Source organism: Lepidochelys olivacea (assembly GCF_965140295.1).
Source record: "Lepidochelys olivacea isolate rLepOli2 genome assembly, chromosome: 17".
In the NCBI taxonomy this organism is placed as follows: Eukaryota; Metazoa; Chordata; order Testudines; family Cheloniidae; genus Lepidochelys; species Lepidochelys olivacea.
Genome location: NC_140427.1, coordinates 23,498,524 through 23,519,384, shown reverse-complemented (window position 1 = coordinate 23,519,384; position 20,861 = coordinate 23,498,524). Strand labels below are relative to the sequence as shown.

General features: G+C 45.9%; 1 protein-coding gene across 1 annotated transcript in view; it reads left to right on the top strand.

Moving 5' to 3' along the window:
• Positions 1-20,861, top strand: part of HSF5 (heat shock transcription factor 5) — a gene marked incomplete at both ends in the record, with an annotated part of 65,670 nt that overhangs the window by 33,932 nt on the left and 10,877 nt on the right. The window lies entirely within an intron of this gene.

The window sequence follows — 20,861 nt, the reverse complement described above, 5'->3', positions numbered from 1 at the left end:
GGGTGGGGGCTGGAGGAGGGACCTGAGGCGACTGCAGCGGAACATTCGGGGGGGCTGAGTGAGCCCTATGTGGCCAGGCTTAGGGAGGGAGTGCCACCTCCACCCCCGACTCACCTCAGCGGGCAGTCTGCAAAGCAGGTATCTAGAAGTGCTGGGACTCCAGCAGCAGGGAAGGAGAAGCAACCCCATGTATCAGGAAGAGAGGGGGCTCAGCCCACAGTCAGCCTCCTTGCTGCTTCCTCCTTCCCTGCACGGACACATGATGAGCGTGGCTGCCAGCGGGAGCTGCTGCCTCCTCTCTGCTAGGCATTGCGGTGAGAGGTGGCCTGAGGCCTTGTCCACCCACTGCCCTGTCGGGCAGAGTCTGCAGTAGCCCCTCTGGATGGGTCCCGTTGGAAGGCAGAAATCTGTGCGGGGGCCATGTGACCCTGCGTGCCCCTTATGCATTGTCTTTGGGAGGGACCAATCAGTTCACAGACCCCCTTGATTATACTGACAGACCCCTGAGGGTCAAGAGTCATTGACCTAATGGACACTGCACTTCAACTAGCACTGGAGCTCACTAGGTTAGTGCAGGGGAGTTCATGCACTACTCTGTCAGTAGTGCCTTGTATCTTACTGTTCTGACTATGGAAGAAACAGAAATCTCCTTCTGTGCGCTTTCTGAGTAAGAAACACAAGCATCTGGAGCACTCTGGGGCTCCAAAGCCTAAGAAGAGTACTTTTTTTGTATTGGGACAGAATTAAGAGAGTGGTTGTTATCTGAGTGTAGCTTGTTGGGAAAGTGCAACATTAACTTTGAATTTCCTAGGTTTCAGATGTTTGTTTTCTTAATTCTAAAATTTTTGAAAGGCAGTCTACAATCTGTGGACCAGATTTTTAGAGGTTTTTCAGTGGGAGATAGGCACCTTGGAAAATCCACTGGGCACCTCCTATCTGTATTTTTAGACACATCTTTGAAAATCTGGCCCTATGTTCTTTCAACCTTGAATTCACTAGATCTGGTTATTTTTTAAACAGCCTTTATAACAAAAATGGGGGAATTTTCTTTTCTGTTACAGGTCATAGAACCATAGAATTGTAGGACTAGAATGGACCTTGAGAGATCTAGTCCAGTCCCCTGCATTCAAGGCAGGACTATGTATTATCTAGACCAGGGGTTCCCAAACTTGGTTCGCAGCTTGTTCAGGGTAAGGCCCTGGCCACCGCTTCCTGCAGCTCCGATTGGCCAGGAACGGCGAACCGCAGCCACTGGGACCTGCGAGCGGCTGTACCTGCAGACGCTCAGATAAACAAAGCTTCTCACGGCCCTCCAGGGGCTTACTCTGAACAAGCTGCAAATCAAGTTTGGGAACCCCTGATCTAGACCATCCCTGCCCGGTGTTTGTCTAACCTGCTCTTAAAAATCTCCACTGACAAAGATTCCACATAATACCTTAGTAATTTATTCCAGTGTTTAAGTACCCAGACAGTTAGGAAATTTTTTCTAATGTCTGACCTAAACTGTCCTCACTGCAATTTAAGCCCATTGCTTCTTGTCCTATCTTCGGAGGTTAAAGAGAACAACTTTTCTCCCTCCTTCTCGTAACAACCTTTTATGTACTTGAAAACTGTTATCACGTCCACCCTCAGTCTTCTCTTCTCCAGACTAAACAAACCAAATTTTTTCAATCTTCCCTCACAGGTCATGTTTTCTAGACCTTTAATTATTTTTGTTGCTTTTCTCAGGATTTTCTCCTTGCCCACTCTTTCCTGAAATGTGGTGCCCAGACCTGGACACAATATTGCAGTTGAGGCCGTACTAGCACTGAGTAGAGCAGAAGAATTACTTTGTGTATCTTGCTTACAACACTTCTGCTAACACATCCCAGAATGATGTTTGCATTTTTGGCAACAGTGTTACACTGTTGACTCATATTTAGCTTGTGATCCACTATGACCCCCAGATCTCTTTCTGCGGTACTCCTTCCTAGACTGTTATTTCCCATTTTGTATGTGTGCAACTGATTGTTCCTTCCTAAGTGGAGTACTTTGCAAGTATCCTCATTGAATTTCATCCTATGGAAAAATCATGGAGCAGGTCCTCAAAGAATCAATCCTGAAGCACTTGCATGAGAGGAAAGTGATCAGGAACAGCCAGCATGGATTCACCAAGGGAAGGTCATGCCTGACTAATCTAATCGCCTTTTATGATGAGATTACTGGTTCTGTGGATGAAGGGAAAGCAGTGGATGTATTGTTTCTTGACTTTAGCAAAGCTTTTGACACAGTCTCCCACAGTATTCTTGTCAGCAAGTTAAGGAAGTATGGGCTGGATGAATGCACTATAAGGTGGGTAGAAAGCTGGCTAGATTGTCGGGCTCAACGGGTAGTGATCAATGGTTCCATGTCTAGTTGGCAGCCGGTGTCAAGTGGAGTGCCCCAAGGGTCGGTCCTGGGGCCGGTTTTGTTCAATATCTTCATAAATGATCTGGAGGATGGTGTGGATTGCACTCTCAGCAAATTTGCGGATGATACTAAACTGGGAGGAGTGGTAGATACGCTGGAGGGGAGGGATAGGATACAGAAGGACCTAGACAAATTGGAGGATTGGGCCAAAAGAAATCTGATGAGGTTCAATAAGGATAAGTGCAGGGTCCTGCACTTAGGACGGAAGAATCCAATGCACCGCTACAGAGTAGGGACCGAATGGCTAGGCAGCAGTTCTGCGGAAAAGGACCTAGGGGTGACAGTGGACGAGAAGCTGGATATGAGTCAGCAGTGTGCCCTTGTTGCCAAGAAGGCCAATGGCATTTTGGGATGTATAAGTAGGGGCATAGCGAGCAGATCGAGGGACGTGATCGTTCCCCTCTATTCGACATTGGTGAGGCCTCATCTGGAGTACTGTGTCCAGTTTTGGGCCCCACACTACAAGAAGGATGTGGATAAATTGGAGAGAGTCCAGCGAAGGGCAACAAAAATGATTAGGGGACTGGAACACATGAGTTATGAGGAGAGGCTGAGGGAGCTGGGATTGTTTAGCCTGCAGAAGAGAAGAATGAGGGGGGATTTGATAGCTGCTTTCAACTACCTGAAAGGGGGTTCCAAAGAGGATGGCTCTAGACTGTTCTCAATGGTAGCAGATGACAGAACGAGGAGTAATGGTCTCAAGTTGCAGTGGGGGAGGTTTAGATTGGATATTAGGAAAAACTTTTTCACTAAGAGGGTGGTGAAACACTGGAATGCGTTACCTAGGGAGGTGGTAGAATCTCCTTCCTTAGAGGTTTTTAAGGTGAGGCTTGACAAAGCCCTGGCTGGGATGATTTAACTGGGAATTGGTCCTGCTTCGAGCAGGGGGTTGGACTAGATGACCTTCTGGGGTCCCTTCCAACCCTGATATTCTATGATTCTATGACTCTATTTACTTCAGACCCCATTTCTCCAGTTTGTCCCGATCATTTTGAATTTTAATCCTATGCTCCAAGGCACTTGCAACCCCTCTGAGCTTGATATCCTGGGCAAACTTTGTAAGTGCACTCTCTGTGCCATTATCTAAATCTTTGATGAAGATATTGAACAGAACCTGGCCCAAAACCGATCCCTGCAGGACCCCGCTCGATATGCCCTTCCAGCTTGACTGTGAACCATTGATAACTACTCTCTGGGTACAGTTTTCCAACCAGTTATGCACCCATCTTATATTAGCTCTATCTAGATTGTATTTCTCTAGTTTGATCATGCTTGACAGTAGCAAAAGCCTTACTAAAGTCTAAATATACCCCATCTACCGCTTCCCTCCCCCTCCACAAAGCTTGTTACTGTGTCAAAGAAAGCTATTAGGTTGATTTTACATGATTTGTTCTTGACAGATCCATGCTGTTACTTATCACCTTATTATCTTCTAAGGGCATGTCTTCAGTAGCAACATTAAAGCACTGCCGTGGCAGCACTTTAACATGGCTTGTGTAGTTGTGGCATAGTGCTGGGAGAGCTCTCTACCAGCGCTATAAAAAACCACGTCCATGAGGGGAATAGCTACCAGCCCTGGGATCGCGGCTCCCAGCGCTGGTGCACTGTCTACACTGGCACTTTACAGCGCTGAAACTTGCAGCGCTGGGGGGGGGGTGTTTTTTCACACCCCTGAGCGAGAAAGTTGCAGGACTGTAAAGTGCCAGTGTAGACAAACCCTACGTGTCTGCAAATTGATTGCTTAATTATTTGCTCCATTATCTTTCCGGGTACTGAAATTAAACTGACTGGTCTGTAATTCCCTGGGTTGTCCTTATACAACTGCACCTGTATATTCCCCTTATAGTATACCACAGGCACCTGCTCTAGGCTCCTGCCTTCTCAGCAGTCACCTCTTATGGGTAGAGACCCGCATCGCTCTCCCTCCTGACTGGGGCTTTTCTAGATACACATTTCCTTGCCTACACTGTGGTTTCCCCAGTAAACCAAACTACCTTAACAGAAAACTATCTGCACTTTGCTTTCTCTTCAAAGGCTATGAACAGCATGATAGCCAGCAGTTATAAGTTACCACACAGCTGTTTCTAAACAAGCACATTTATTCTTAAAGTGAAAGCATTACAGAAAAAACATTTAAAAGCAATAAAAGAATAAAAGAACCTACATGCATGCTAATAACCTTACCAGAGATCACCCCCCTATAATCCCAGCAGGGGCTCTGAGAGGAGTAAGTCTCAGTTCTTCAGACTTCACCAAGGGTTTTTTTCTGTTGTTAGTCCCTAAAGAGTGGCCAAGTCTTTACCAAGAGTCCAATTCAATTGGACTCACTGGGCAGAGTTCATGATGTGAAACAGGAGCGCTGGAGCCCACAGGCTCAGGGCAGGTCTACATGTAAACACTGAAGTGGCATATCTGCACCGGTGCATCTGCATTGCTGTAGCATTTCACCTCCATGAGAGATGGTAGACATGTTAATGGGAGAAGCCCTCCCATAAACATAGTGCTGTCTACACGGGGGGTTAGGTTGGTGTGATAGGGCCTTTGGTGGTCAGGTGGCCTACTGACTAGATCATTAGTCAAATGGGGTGGTGGGAGGACCCGGACTCTCCCTCTCTACTGGGTCCCAGCCCAGGGCCTTGTGTAGTTCAACCCCTAAACAGGGGAGATGAGTCTCTCTCCCAGCGGGGAGGGGCTGGTCAAGATCAGTTTCCCTGGTCTATTTTCTACTAAAGTCTCTTTAGTTTTGGACGTGGCCCTGCTAGTCCAGTGTCCCTGCATTTGGGGCTTATCTGTAGGCTCCCCTTGGCAGGGGAAGGCTTACTTGCCTCCAGTGGTTGTGCCGGCTGGCAGATTGCTTCATCGGTCTCTTTGGTCAGGCAAACAGACAGCTCCTGCCTCCTCACAAGTCAGCCCCCAACAGAGCCAGGCTCCCTTCTTTTTCCCCCCACCCAGGCTTGGCATTACCTGCAGGTATAGTGGAACAAGACTAGCTGAACCCAACGGTTTTCTTTAACCCCTGCTGTGCCAGGTGGCAGTTTCTCTGCTCCCTCACAGTCGGTATAACTATGTCGCTCAGGAGTCTAGATTTTCCACACTTTTGCACAACATATTTATACCAATGTAAGCTTTATAGTGTAGACCTGGCCTCAGACTAGCAGGCAGTAAGTCTGCAGGGCCTACCCTGAAGGAAGAGTGGGATTTATTTTGGGTCTGCCTGTATGATGTGGTTCTTCCGAGAGACTACTTAAAAGCTAGGACATAGCACAAATTGTGTGGATTCGTGACAAATGACAAAACTATTCTTTTCACTCTATGTATATTTTTAAATGGCTGAACTGTTCTTACTCAACATTTTCAGATATGCTCTCTCAGGCAAAAAGTAAACCTGGAAAATTTCAGCTCCAAAAGTGAGATTTTTGACAGTTTAAACCCACTCAAAATGGCATTTTAGAATGGAAACACTTAATTAAACACCTAAATTCTAGCTGTTCCTACATGCCCAGCTCAGTGGTTTGAGCACTGGCCTGCTAAATCCAGGGTTGTGAGTTCAATCCTTGAGGGGGCCATTTAGCGATCTCGGGCAAAAATTGGGGATTGGTCCTGCTTTGAGCAGGGGGTTGGACTAGATGACCTCCTGAGGTCCCTTCCAACCCTGATATTCTATGATTCTATGATAAGTCTCTTCACTAGGAGGGTGGTGAAGTACTGGAATGGGTTACCTAGGGAGGTGGTGGAATCTCCATTCTTAGAGTTTTTAAGACCTGGCTTGACCAAGCTTTGGCTGGGATTATTTAGTTGGTGTTGGTCCCACTTGGAACAAGGAATTGGACTAGATGACCTCCTGAGGTCTCTTCCAACCCTAATATTCTATGATTCTAAGTCCTTGGTCCTCCACAGCATCTTCTTCAGTTGGGGATATCTGATGACAGATCTATTTGCAACAGGCTACAAGCTTCTTTGAAGTTTAAGAAATTCTGTTTCAGAGGAGGCAGGAGACTGGGTTCCGTCACATACTTCTTCCTTATCTCTTAAGTTTAGGTAGGTCTTATGTAAGCTTTTCTGCTGATACCCATGCTCATCAGGGTGGAGATCTGCTCGAACCTAATCTAACAGCCTGACCTGAATCTGATTAGACCACAGCTAATCCCAAACTCAACCTGAGCCCAACACCCAATCCAAAAACCTTCTCAAATATAATAATCCCAAAATACATGCTTCAAACTAAAGGCATATCTACACAGTTAGTTGGCAGCAAGCTGTGGTGTGGAACTACCCTCCACTAGCCTACCACAGACTGACTGGCTGTGTGCGCCCTGCAGAAGTCACATTTACAGTTTTACGCTTTTTGATATAGGTCCATTTTATATCAAAGAGGACTAGTTCAAAGCATATTAACTAACTTAATGCACATCAGCAGTGCCCATGTGAACAGTTATTCCATGGCACGCTAGTGTGAGGTAGATTCACACCTCAGCTTGTAGCAAACTAACATTCTTGTAGACATGACCTTGAGCGGATCACTGCAGACTACGTGGCTCTGGGAAGGAGGATAAAGGAGTATGAGGCGCAAGTGGTGTTCTCGTCCATCCTCCCCGTGGAAGGAAAAGGCCGGGGTAGGGATCGTCGAATCGTGGAAGTCAATGAATGGCTACGCAGGTGGTGTCGGAGAGAAGGCTTTGGATTCTTCGACCATGGGATGGTGTTCCAAGAAGGAGGAGTGCTAGGCAGAGACGGGCTCCACTTAATGAAGAGAGGGAAGAGCATCTTTGCAAGCAGGCTAGCTAACCTAGTGAGGAGGGCTTTAAACTAGGTTCACCAGGGGAAGGAGACCAAAGCCTGAGGTAGGTGGGGAAGCGGGATACCGGGAGGAAGCACGAGCAGGAGCGTGTGAGAGGGGAGGGCTCCTGCCTCATACTGAGAACGAGGGGAGATCAGCGGGTTATCTCAAGTGCCTATATACAAATGCACAAAGCCTGGGAAACAAGCAGGGAGAACTGGAAGTCCTGGCAAAGTCAGGGAATTATGATGTGATTGGAATAACAGAGACTTGGTGGGATAATTCGCATGACTGGAGTACTGTCATGGATGGGTATAAACTGTTCAGGAAGGACAGGGAGGCCAGAAAAGGTGAGGGAGTTGCACTGTATGTAAGGGAGCAGTATGACTGCTCAGAGCTCAAGTATGAAACTGCAGAAAAACCTGAGAGTCTCTGGATTAAGTTTAGAAGCGTGAGCAACAAGGGTGATGTCATAGTGGGAGTCTGCTATAGAGCACCGGACCAGGGGGATGAGGTGGACGAGGCTTTCTTCCGGCAAGTCACAGAAGCTACAGGATCGCACGCCCTGGTTCTCATGGGCGACTTCAATCATCCTGATATCTGCTGGGAGAGCAATACAGCGGTGCACAGACAATCCAGGAAATTTTTGGAAGCTGTAGGGGACAATTTCCTGGTGCAAGTGCTGGAGGAACCAACAACGGGCGGAGCTCTTCTTGACCTGCTGCTCACAAACCGGGAAGAATTAGTAGGGGAAGCACAAGTGGATGGGAACCTGGGAGGCAGTGACCATGAGATGGTCAAGTTCAGGATCCTGACACAAGGAAGAAAGGAAAGCAGCAGAATACGGACCCTGGACTTCAGAAAAGCAGACTTTGACTCCCTCAGGGAAAAGATGGGCAAGATCCTCTGGGAGAATAACATGAGGGGAAAAGGAGTCCAGGAGAGCTGGCTGTATTTTAAAGAATCCTTATTGAGGTTACAGGGACAAACCATCCCGATAGAATAGTAAATATGGCAGGCGACCAGCTTGGCTTCAAAGTGAAATCCTTGCTGATCTTAAACACAAAAAAGAAGCTTACAAGAAGTGGAAGATTGGACAAATGACCAGGGATGAGTATATAAATATTGCTCAGGCATGTAGGAATGAAATCAGGAAGGCTAAATCACACCTGGAGTTGCAGCTAGCGAGGGATGTTAAAAGTAACAAGAAGGGTTTCTTCAGGTATGTTGGCAATAAGAAGAAAGCCAAGAAAAGTGTGGGTCCCTTACTGAATGAGGGAGGTAACCTAGTGACAGAGGATGTGGAAAAAGCTAATGTACTCAATGCCTTTTTTGCCTCTGTCTTCACGAACAAGGTCAGCTCCCAGACTACTGCACTGGGCAGCACAGCATGGGGAGGAGGTGGCCAGCCCTCTGTGAAGGCAGAAGTGTTCGGGACTATTTAGAAAAACTGGACGTGCACAAGTCCATGGGGCTGGATGCGTTGCATCTGAGAGTGCTAAAGGAATTGGCGGATGTGATTACAGAGCCATTGGCCATTATCTTTGAAAACTCATGGCGATCGGGGGAGGTCCCGGAAGACTGGAAAAAGGCTAATGTAATGCCAGTCTTTAAAAAAGGGAAGAAGGAGGATCCTGGGAACTAGAGGCCGGTCAGCCTCACCTCAGTCCCCGGAAAAATCATGGAGCATGTCCTCAAGGAATCAATTCTGAAGCACTTAGAGGAGAGGAAAGTGATCAGGAACAGTCAGCATGGATTAACCAAGGGCAAGTAATGCCTGACTAATCTAATTGCCTTCTATGATGAGATAACTGGTTCTGTGGATGAAGGGAAAGCAGTGGACGTGTTGTTCCTTGACTTTAGCAAAGCTTTTGACACGGTCTCCCACAGTATTCTTGTCAGCAAGTTAAAGAAGCATGGGCTGGATGGATGCACTACAAGGTGGGTAGAAAATTGGCTAGATTGTTGGGCTCAACGGGTAGCGATCAATGGCTCCATGTCTAGTTGGCAGCCGGTATCTAGCGGAATGCCCCAAGAGTGAGTCCTGGGGCCGGTTTTGTTCAATATCTTCATTAATGATCTGGAGGATGGTGTGGATTGCACCCTCAGCAAGTTTGCGGATGATACTAAACTGGGAGGAGTGGTAGATACGCTGGAGGGGAGGGATAGGATACAGAGGGACCTAGACAAATTGGAGGATTGGACCAAAAGAAATCTGATGAGGGTCAACAAGGACAAGTGCAGAGTCCTGCACTTAGGACGGAAGAATCCAATGCACCGCTACAGAGTAGGGACCGAATGGCTAGGCAGCAGTTCTGCAGAGACGGACCTAGGGGTGACAGTGGACGAGAAGCTGGATATGAGTCAACAGTGTGCCGTTGTTGCCAAGAAGGCCAATTGCATTTTGGGGTGTATAAGTAGGGGCATTGCCAGCAGATAGAGGGACGTGATCGTTCCCCTCTATTCGACATTGGTGAGGCCTCATCTGGAGTACTGTGTCCAGTTTTGGGCCCCACACTACAAGAAGGATGTGGAGAAATTGGAGAGAGTCCAGTGAAGGGCAACAAAAATGATTAGGGGTCTGGAACACATGACTTATGAGGAGAGGCTGAGGGAACTGGGATTGTTTAGTCCACGGAAGAGAAGAATGAGGGGGGATTTGATAGCTGCTTTTAACTGCCTGAAAGGTTGATCCAAAGAGGATAGATCTAGAGTATTCTCAGTGATAGCAGATGACAGGACAAGGAGTAATGGTCTGAAGTTGCAGTGGGGGAGATTTAGGTTGGATATTAGGAAAAACTTTTTCACTATGAGGGTGGTGAAACACTGGAATGCGTTACCTATGGAGGTGGTGGAATCCCCTTCCTTGGAAGTTTTTAAGGTCAAGCTTGACAAAGCCCTGGCTGGGATGATTTAGTTGGGATTGGTCCTGCTCTGGGCAGGGAATTGGACTAGACGGCCTCCAGAGGTCCCTTCCAACTCTGTTATTTTATGATTCTATGATCACTAAAGTACATTCTGTGTTGACATTAACGGAGAAGTGCAACACACTTATAGCTAGAATGAGATTATAATTACAGGGTGGCACCCTTGTTAGCTGCGATGTCATTAAGGGGTTACAAATCATATGATGATATTGTCCTCTTGGTTTCCAACTCCAAAAAGAAAGTCCTTCTCTAAGACATGTCTTAGCACTAATGAGCAAAATTCTTAGCCTTTAGGAACAGCCTTTTATGGATGGGGGGGAAGCAGTACAGATAAAAGCAAAGCCAAAAGAAAGCACAAATATATCCTGCTCTTAATCATCTCAGGAAGATGTTTCTTCATCTTTATATTTTCTGAGATTAAAAAAAAAGAAACTGAAGAGTCTTATATACAATGTTGTTGTCATGTCGGTCCCAGGATATTGGAGAGACAAGGTGCGTGAGGTAATATCTCTTATTGGACCAACTTCTGATGGTGAGAGAGACAAGTTTTTGAGCTACACAGAGCTGAGGAATAACTCCCTGTAGCTCGAAAGCTTGTCTCTCTCACCAACAGAAGTTGATCCAGTAAAAGGTTTTACCTTGTCACTGAAGACTCTTGGTATTTATTAAAATTTTGAGATTCATGTAACATTCAAAGAACAAAGTTAATATTCAATAAAAACATATCCCATCTGTGGCTTTTAAATACCATTTTTTGCCATAAACTAGGAGTTATACTGTGTCCATCTACTTTCAGTAATTAAGTAATCCCAAAGGTCTTTACTGATGTATGATAAATATAATCTTGGCTTTGGGCAAGTTAGACTGGATAGGTAAAGTTATTAAATTCCTCCGAACAGAAAACAAGGCAAAATAATTAATGGAAAAAGCTTGTTTATAAAATGTCATTTAAGAAAATAGTCAATGGCTGATTGCTTGAGGATAGTCCTCTGCCGATCAGTCATCTTTCTATCTACAGTGAAGTTCCTTTTCCTGCTGCTACTGCTGGCTGGAATATGTAGAATATTTCTAGCCAACATGATCAATTTGGGGTACACAACACTGTGTTCCTTCCAGTAGTTCAACACATCCTGTTCATGTTCCATTATGGCCTTTTATGTTGTATACTGCTGCACTTCATCATCATGTAGATTCTCCCGTTCTCCAAAGTCAGACAGTGCTTTTTCATCAGCTGTTGGTAGATTATCAGTAATGTTGCATTGTTTTACAAGGTCTGTTCCATCTCCTTTCAAGTTTTTAATTAGCCTGCACACTTTGGAATTAACCTTTTTCATGTTCATGGTCAGACAGCATTTGACGCTGATTAAATTTAGGCCAGGGAAATACTTCTGTCTTGTGTAGGTCATGTATTTCTATTTATTTTTACAAGCCACTTGCGGTGACGTTGCCTGACGTATCCTAAGAAAGAGGCTGACAATGTCATTTAAGTTTCTCAAACCAAAGCATTACTGAGTTCAGTGTAGAATACTTGTCTCCTTCCAGTTCCCTCTGAGCTTCATAAAATGGTCAGAGGAATGACACCACTTCCCCTTTTCCAACCTTTAGCTTTCCCCTCGCTCTTTTAGATTCTCTTGCAGCTCATGGTAAATCTCCTGAATTGAATTTAGTGTCAGATACACCATGCTGAAACTTGTTTCTGTCATTTGAATCACAGTTTTAGACAACAGTGCTGTGATGCCAGATTTCAGAGTAGCAGCCGTGTTAGTCTGTATTCGCAAAAAGAAAAGGAGTACTAGTGGCACCTTAGAGACTAACCAATTTATTTGAGCATAAGCTTTTGTGAGCTACAGCTCACTTCATCGGATGCATTCAGTGGAAAATACAGAGAGGAGATTAATGTACACACACAACATGAAAAAATGGGTGTTGTTATACACATTGTAAGGAGAGTGATCACTTAAGATGAGCTATTACCAGCAGGAGAGCAGGGGGGAGGGGGGAATAAACATGGGGAAATAGTTTTACTTTGTGTAATGACACATCCACTCCCAGTCTCTATTCAAGCCTAAGTTAATTGTATCCAGTTTGCAAATTAATTCCAATTCAGCAGTCTCTCGTTGGAGTCTGTTTTTGAAGTCTTTTTGTTGTAATATTGCGACCTCTAGGTCCTTAATCGAGTGACCAGAGAGATTGAAGTGTTCTCCGACTGGTTTATGAATGTTATAATTCTTGACATCTGATTTGTGTCCATTTATTCTTTTACGTAGAGACTGTCCAGTTTGACCAATGTACATGGCAGAGGGGCATTGCTGGCACATGATGGCATATATCACATTGGTAGATGTGCAGGTGAACGAGCCTCTGATAGCATGGCTGATGTGATTAGGCCCTATGATGGTGTCCCCTGAATAGATATGTGGGCACAGTTGGCAACGGGCTTTGTTGCAAGGATAGGTTCCTGGATTAGTGTTTTTGTTGCGTGGTATGTGGTTGCTGGTGAGTATTTGCTTCAGGCTGGGGGGCTGTCTGTAAACAAGGACTGGCCTGTCCCCCAAGATTTGTGAGAGTGATGGGTCGTCCTTCAGGATAGGTTGTAGATCCTTGATGATGCGTTGGAGAGGTTTTAGTTGGGGGCTGAAGGTGATGGCTAGTGGCGTTCTATTATTATCTTTGTTGGGCCTGTCCTGTGGTAGGTGACTTCTGGGTACTCCTCTGGCTTTGTCAGTTTGTTTCTTCACTTCAGCAGGTGGGTATTGTAGTTGTAAGAATGCTTGACAGAGATCTTGTAGGCATTTGTCTCTGTCTGAGGGGTTGGAGCAAATGTGGTTGTATCGTAGAGCTTGGCTATAGATGCTGGATTGTGTGGTGTGGTCAGGGTGAAAGCTGGAGGCATGTAGGTAGGAATAGCGGTCAGTAGGTTTCCGGTATAGGGTGGTGTTTATGTGACCATCGTTTATTAGCACCATAGTGTTCAGGAAGTGGATCTCTTGTGTGGACTGGTCCAGGCTGAGGTTGATGGCGGGATAGAAATTGGATAGGAATTCCACCATGATTTCAACAATTTAGGCATCTGTATGGTCTTAGAGAAAGCACTATATTAGCTCTGTGATCTGTCACTCACGTTACTGTATATAAATTAGTTGGATGAAATCCAAGTGTTTTCACCAGCCGCTTTAAAAGTTCACACCTAATGTTTTCCCTTTTTTTTTTCTTCTAAAGATGTGGTCCCCAAACCTTTTACCTTGCCCCCGCCCCCCAGGGGCAGGAGCTAGGCCATGGCTCTGGGAAGGGGGACATGGACAGGGGTAAGGGGGCCAACTCTGGTGCCATAGCTTGAGGCAGGGGTGGGAGCATAGCTTCCACCAGGGACTGAGGCCGGCAGCCAGACCCTGGGTGCAGGGCTGCCAGCTGTGGCTGGAAGCGGAGCCCCAGGAGTGGGGCCAGCAACTGGGAACCTGGGTGCGGGGCCAGCATCTGGGGCTGGAGGCAGGAGTGGAGTTGGGTGGTGCTCCCTCCCCGCCCCCACTGGGCCCAGGCCCCAACCATGCCCCCCCTCTCCCCGGAGCATTCCTTTCCTGTGGGGGCACATCACTCAGACTGGGGACCTCTGTTCTAAAGGAAACAGCAGTAGCTGAACTCTGGCTTTAAGTGTAAAGTCTGGTATGGCAGGCGTATCTCAAGTGCTGTGATGATCAATACCCCACTCAACACACCTTTCAAGATACATGGGTCCTATATATGCATATCACAACATGTGGTGTACCTTTTCCAGCGTATCAGATGCCCCAGTAACAGCTGTGTGGGTGAAACCAGACAACCACTATGCTCTTGAACTCACCAAAAAATGATGAAAGACAAAAACACTCTGTCACACAGTGGCAATCATGCCATATCTGATCTATCAGTCCTCATTCTCCAAGGAAACCTGCACAACACCTTCAAAAGATGAGCCTGGAAACTTACATTCAAAACTCTGCTGGATGACAAAAATCATGGTTCTTCTTCATGAGTGATTGTTCATGTTGATTCCATTCTAGGTGTGTGCACCCCACATGCACAGTTGTCAGAGATTTTTGTCTTAGCAGTATCCGTGGTGTCGGCTGTAGTGCCCATGGAGTGCCGGGCTCGTGCATTGGTATATTAAGTGCTGCCGACCCTACTCCATCTCAGTTCCTTCTTACCACCCGTGATGGTTGGTTGGAGAGCCTTGTCTTGCATCGCAAGAGCGTTCTTACAGTCCATTGTTCTGTCTTCTTTGTTGGAGACCCTACAGATACCACTAAGGCAAAAATCTCCGACTGCATGTGGGTGCACAAACACCTAGAATGGAATGGACATGAGCAACACATCTCAAAGAACAACAGTTATGAAAAGGTAGGTAACCGTTTTTTTCAACAAAGGCACTGGCTTTATGGCTCATTACAGTTAGTAACCCAGTAACCCTCCTTTGTGCTATGACTGCAGAGGTGTTAATTACCCACTTCATTTTAAATGGTTTCTTGCAACGTGTTAATGCTGTATTCTTAACAGTCTGTCCCACAGATTAGCTGTGATATTATGGTTACCTTTTCCAGACCTGAAGAAGAGCTCTGTGAAGCTCGAAAGCTTGTCTCTTCCACCAACAAAAGTTGATCCAATAAAAGATATTACCTCTCCCACTTGCCTCTCACATATCAGTTGTCATGATACCCACCACAATCACATTTTTCAGTATGTCATCTGATAAATTTGTTCTTTCCTATTCAGCTAAATCATATTATGCCCTTGAAACTGTACTTGGGAATGGTAACACACTGTTGGCTGATACTCAGCTATAGGTATCATCTGCAGTAATCAGCTTTTGCAGGAGTTCGATGAACCCATTGTCCAAAGACAATCTGAGACGGTCAAATGTCCTTGCAATTGGGACTCAAACATTTGCTTGTAATTTCTGATTCTTCTTCCCTGTGGGTGCTCCTCTTCAGGTGTGCATGTACCCCTGTCCTATTGTTCTGTGCCTGTGATCGGAATTTTTTTGGTAATACAACCCATTTGGTCCATACATGTGCTCTACACATCTCGTGCCCAATAGCAAGGATGTATAGACTGCAGAGATGAACAGCTCTCAGTTCCTTCTCTTCGGCCTGAGACAGAGCGTCAAACGTGTCTGCTTCTACAGAGTGCTTTAGTGTGTTGGGATTCCCTCTGAGACTTCTTTCCACTACGCTTCCCCAGAAATCCGTTCAACTCCAGACTTTAACACTCACGTATCTCTATTTGGCATACAGCAATGCTATACTTAGTTGATTAGACTCAAATGTTGGAGGTGTGGATGCAGGGTACCTCACAGCTCTAAAGTTACACACAAACACTCTCCCTTTATATACATGACACATCTCTTTGCATTTACTGTGCATTGAATCACACATTTTTGGATTGGATTGGTTATTTTGCAGGAACCAATCCCTGTGCAACATTGCAAGTTGCAGTGGGGGAGGTTTAGATTGGATATTAGGAAAAACTTTTTCACTAAGAGGGTGGTGAAACACTGGAATGCGTTACCTAGGGAGGTGGTAGAATCTCCTTCCTTAAAGGTTTTTAAGGTCAGGCTTGACAAAGCCCTGGCTGGGATGATTTAACTGGGAATTGGTCCTGCTTCGAGCAGGGGGTTGGACTAGATGACCTTCTGGGGTCCCTTCCAACCCTGATATTCTATGGTTCTATGATTCTATGCTCCGTCCAAACATTGTCCACGCTCGATGTACTCTTTACCTCATCTCTAGATTTCTAACCTATCTTGTCCATTGTTATCTTGTTGATAATAAATGATTCCCTTGGTGTTCTCCCTCTTATTTTAGATGGTTCAGATATTCTGTCTGTTTAGCCTACTGACCTATTTACTTACTTTATTTAGCACAAACGTCCTGCTTTCAGCCTGAAGATTCATTTACCTCCCTATCCTGTCTTCCAAAGAATGAGGCCTCTCCTATGTGTTTAATTGCTCAGGCCAGGCCTAGCTATAAAGTGTTAGGTTAGTTAGGTTTTTTTTGGGTGTTTGTGTCTGTTTCCTTGTACTTTGTGTTTCCCCAGTTACAGGGTCATATTTTCTGGGTTATGCCATGATCCCCAGTCTTTAAATATTGTCTTTCCTGATGGGAGGCGATCCCAGTTAATGACAGGCGCTCTGTGTCTGAAGTGTTTGGGGGATACCCATATTCTCTCAAAGTGGAAGATCTGTACTTCTTACAAAATCCAGATTTCAAATGAACAGGGAGATTAGAGAGAGCCTTAAAACTGGCTTCAGACCAACACTCTCTGAGGACACCCCTGTATGTGGTGCCCTGTCTACCTTAGGATCCTGGTCACTGAGAGCTTCAAGGAGTTTTCTGCTATCCTTTCTATCTTAGGATCTCAGTCACTGAGACCTGCAAGGGAGAAGACAGCTGCTACTCTGGCCACCTCAAGATACCAGTCACTAAAACCCATGGGGGCTGAGGCACCTGCATCCATCCATGCTAACAGTACCGAGAGCCTCACATTATAAATTGATGGATAACCAACCAAGGGGAGCAGGAGTGTTAGATCTCCTTCAAAGAAGCCTTGGTCACCAGAGACCCCAAGAGGAGTGCTATTGAAGCTCTGAGTGTTTCTGGTACTGAGAATATGTCTAAGTCTGCTTCTAAGAGTCATGCTTCTACCAAGGAGGACCTGACACCAAAGTCATCCTCCTACTTCCATTGGTCATGTCCATGCAAACAGGAGATCAGTGCCATCAGACTCTTCGGTACTCTTGGGGTTATTACATCTGAGTCTGTGCTTGGGCATGTTCATCCCTGAATTCAGACTAGACAGGTATCTACCTCAGTATCAATACTGACTTCCAACATAACCCTGGTACCACAGGAATTCAGATACTCAATGGACTTCGTCTCCAATGAACCAAAGTCTCTACTGCCTACTTATACTGTGCACTTCTCGGTACCAGTATCTTCTGGGTCAACAATTACTTGTTTTTCATTGAGACCCTCTACTTTTCTGACTTCCGCCATCCAGGGAGAATACGTATCATCTATGTGGAAGAGGACTCTGATTCGGATTCATAGCTTTCTGTTCAAGAGTCTTATTTATTCAAAGATACATTACTCTCCTCCGCACACAGAGAGAAGGGAGGATAGGTGACCTCCACCTTCGAACAGCTGAGATGACCAATGGTAGTATCTCCTATGCCCTATGGTCCTCCTCAATGGTCTCACTGCGATCCATGGGCCCTATACCACCAACAATTTTTAAGGGCCCTGAGTCCCTCTCATAGGGAGCATGGCAGTCTCATTCTCCTGTGCCCTCGCCCGCTCCTCACTAACCAGAACCGCTGTAGTAGACCTTAAAAGAACAGAAGGCAAGGACTGACAAGGAAAGTAACACCTCTCACAAATATTTCATTATCATCACCAGATGAGGCTGTAATGCCTCCGCCACCTTCCGTGGTGGATGACTTTTGATAGTTCCATGAGCTGATGAAGCGAGTGATGGATACACTTCATATTCCTTTTGAGGAAATCCAGGACTCCCATCATAAACTCCTGGAGATTTTACATGCCTCAGCTTCAAGATGTACGACACTTCCAATTAGTGAGGCACTTTTAGAGCCAGCCAAGATGATCTGGCAAACTTCTGCAACAGCACTCTCTACATGCAAGTGTGCCGACAGAAATACTATGTCCTGGTCAAGGAGTCGGAATTTTTATTCTCACACCTTAAATAGAATTCCTTGGTTCTGCAGTTAATAAACATGGGAGGCAGTACAACACCAAAGATACTGTATACCAAGGACCAGAAGCATCTTGATCTTTTTGGATACAAAAGGTACTTGCCACAGGAGCACTGTGAAGGCCATCATAAATGAAGGTCAGCTCTTGGCCAAGACTTCTTTACAGGGCTCCTTAGACTCAGCTAAGACTGCATCCCAGTCCATTTCTACTGCAGTCATGGTGTGATGACCATCTTGGCTCCAGCTGTCCAGATTCCTTAGGAGGTACTATTGTAGAGGACTTTTCTTTTGACAGTCACAAGTTTTATTTTTGAATTCTACTGACAATTCCCATCACACTTTGAAGGATTTGAGGGCAACACATAGATACCTTGGGATCTATACACCTGTGAATAAAAGAAAATTTAGCAGATGTCAAACAGCTCAGAGATCTCTCCCAGCTCACTTTTCTACTTTCTGTAGACCTCCTGAACCTCCAGCCAAGAGACCAAGGTATTCCAAGAAGCCAGCTACCGTCACAGCCACTTCATCCTAGCCATCCAATTTTGATGTCTTGGTTGAGAGACTGACCCACCCACTCCACAGGGATAACTGCTCTATTCCATCCTCTCTCACCACCACCCCCCCTTTGGATACCATGTCTCCCAATTTCAACCTGTATGTCAGGCCATAGCATCCAGCAAGTGGGTTTTGTCATAAGGTCCAGTTACTCCATCCCCTTCACCTCCATCCCTTCCTCTTACCACTGCTTCTCCATCCCTTTTCAGGGACTCATCTCATGATCGATTGCTTAGACAGGAGGTTGCCTCTCTTCTACACTTAGGAGCTACAGAACCCATTCCAGTACAGCTCAGGGGAAAAGGGGTTTTACTCCAACTACTTTCTGGTTTCCAAAAAGAACAGGGGATGGAGGCCAATATTAGATCTCAGATGTCTGAACAAATATGTAAAACAGCTGAAATTCAGGATGGGGACTCTTGCAGCTATAATTTCCTCCATAGATTCTGGGGATTAGTTTGTGGCTCTCAACCTTCAAGATGTTTATTTTCAGTCATGATTCATCCCTCTCATAAGAGATTTCTTTACTTTGTAGTCAACTGTGACCACTACCAGTATTGCACCATCCCCTTTGGCCTCACCTTTGCCCCAAAGGTATTCTCAAAGATCATGGTAATTATAGCTACCCACCTATGTCTTATGGGGATAATCGTCATCCCTTATCTTGACAATTGGTTGCTCAGAAGTCCCTCTTATCAAGAGGTATTTTCAGCAGTACAAGTGACAAGGTCACTATTCCACAGTTTAGGCCTCCAACTCAATCTTGAGAAATCCACTTTGACACCAGTACAGCATATCTTTTCAGGACTTCTGCAATTTAAGATCCTCCTACCATTGTCGCACCATCAGACCCATCCTTCTTGGGTTAGGGCAGGGATCTCAAACTCAAATCTCCATGAGGGCCACATGAGAACTAGTACATTGGCCTGAGGGCCACATCACTGACACCTTTTCATATAAAGGTGCAACTGCCCCCACTGCACCCCTTCCATGAGTCCCCGCCCCTGCCCTGCCTCTTCCCACCCCTTCCCCACCCCCATTCCAACCCCTTCCCCAAAGTCCCCACCCCAACTCTGCCCCCTCCCTGCCCCTATTCCAACCCGTTCCCCAAATCCCCGCCCGTGTCCCGCCTCTTCTCCGCCTCCTCCCCTGAGAACACAGCTCCCCGCTCCTTCCCCTTCCCTCCTGGAAAGCGCTAAGCACCGCCAAGCAGCTGTTTGGTGGCAGGAAGCACCTGGAAGTAGGCAGAGGAGCGGGGATGCAGCGCTTTGTGTGGGAGTGGGGGCAGCGGGTGAGGGGAGCTTGGTGGCCGCAGGAAATAACTCCGGCGGGGCCCAGGGAGCTTGATGGGCTGCGGCCTACATACCATGTGTTTGAGACCCCTGGGTTAGGGGGTGCATCTGAGGTCAGACACAATCCAGGACAAATAGTCATCCGAAGAAAGGCTTCTTCATATCAATCTTCTAGAGTTGAGAGCAGTGAGAAGTGCTTGTTATTCACTTTCTTTCTCTGATCAAAGTCAAATCCATCAAGATCATGACAGGCCATGTGGCCTGCATATTTTACATGAATTGTTGGGGCAGGGTGTGTGTCCTCTTACTTGCACTGGAGCAGTAAACTGCTGGAATTGGTGCCTCGCCAACCAAATAGTGATCTCAGTTTCTTACCTCCCTGCTATACAGAATACCACAACCGATGATCTCAGCAGGTAGTTCTCCTGTAATTACAAATGGGGACTTATGAGTCCTCAACACCATATTCTTACCTTGGGGGTTTCCAGAGGGGGTTTAGAGCCCTCACTCACTAGGAGATGTTTTCCTTATTTCCTGGGCAAAGAGCCTACTTTACAAGTATCCACCAACACCGTTGCTCTTCAAAGTTTTGAGCAAGATAAAGAAGCACAAAGCCATAGTCATTGTGAGTGCACTGATGTGGCCAAAACAAGTTTGGTATCCTGACCTGATTTGACTCACTTCTTGTCCACTGCTGAGACATTACCTGTTGTCTCAGGAGACTGGTTTGTTACTTTATCCCGGATTAGAAATTTTGTGACTTCAGGTGTGACTCCTTGATGCTTCTTGGGGGTAAAGACTTCCTGTTCAACAGAGGTGCAACAAATATTGTTACATAGTAGAAAGACATTTACATGAAATACTTCAGAAATGGAAGAGACTTCACCACTGGTATTCCCATTATCAAGATTCTCCTTTTCACTCTCATCTTCCCACAGTTTTAGTCTACCTGTTGGAATTGAAAAGATCTGGTCTCCTTAAGAGTTCTCTCAAGCTCCTCTTGGTGGCTTTGTACCTTTCACTCACTGGTAGAAGGTTTTTCATTTTTTTTCTGACCCCGGGACCGTAAGGTTTCTGAAAGGACTGATGAACCTCTTTCCACAGATTAGAGA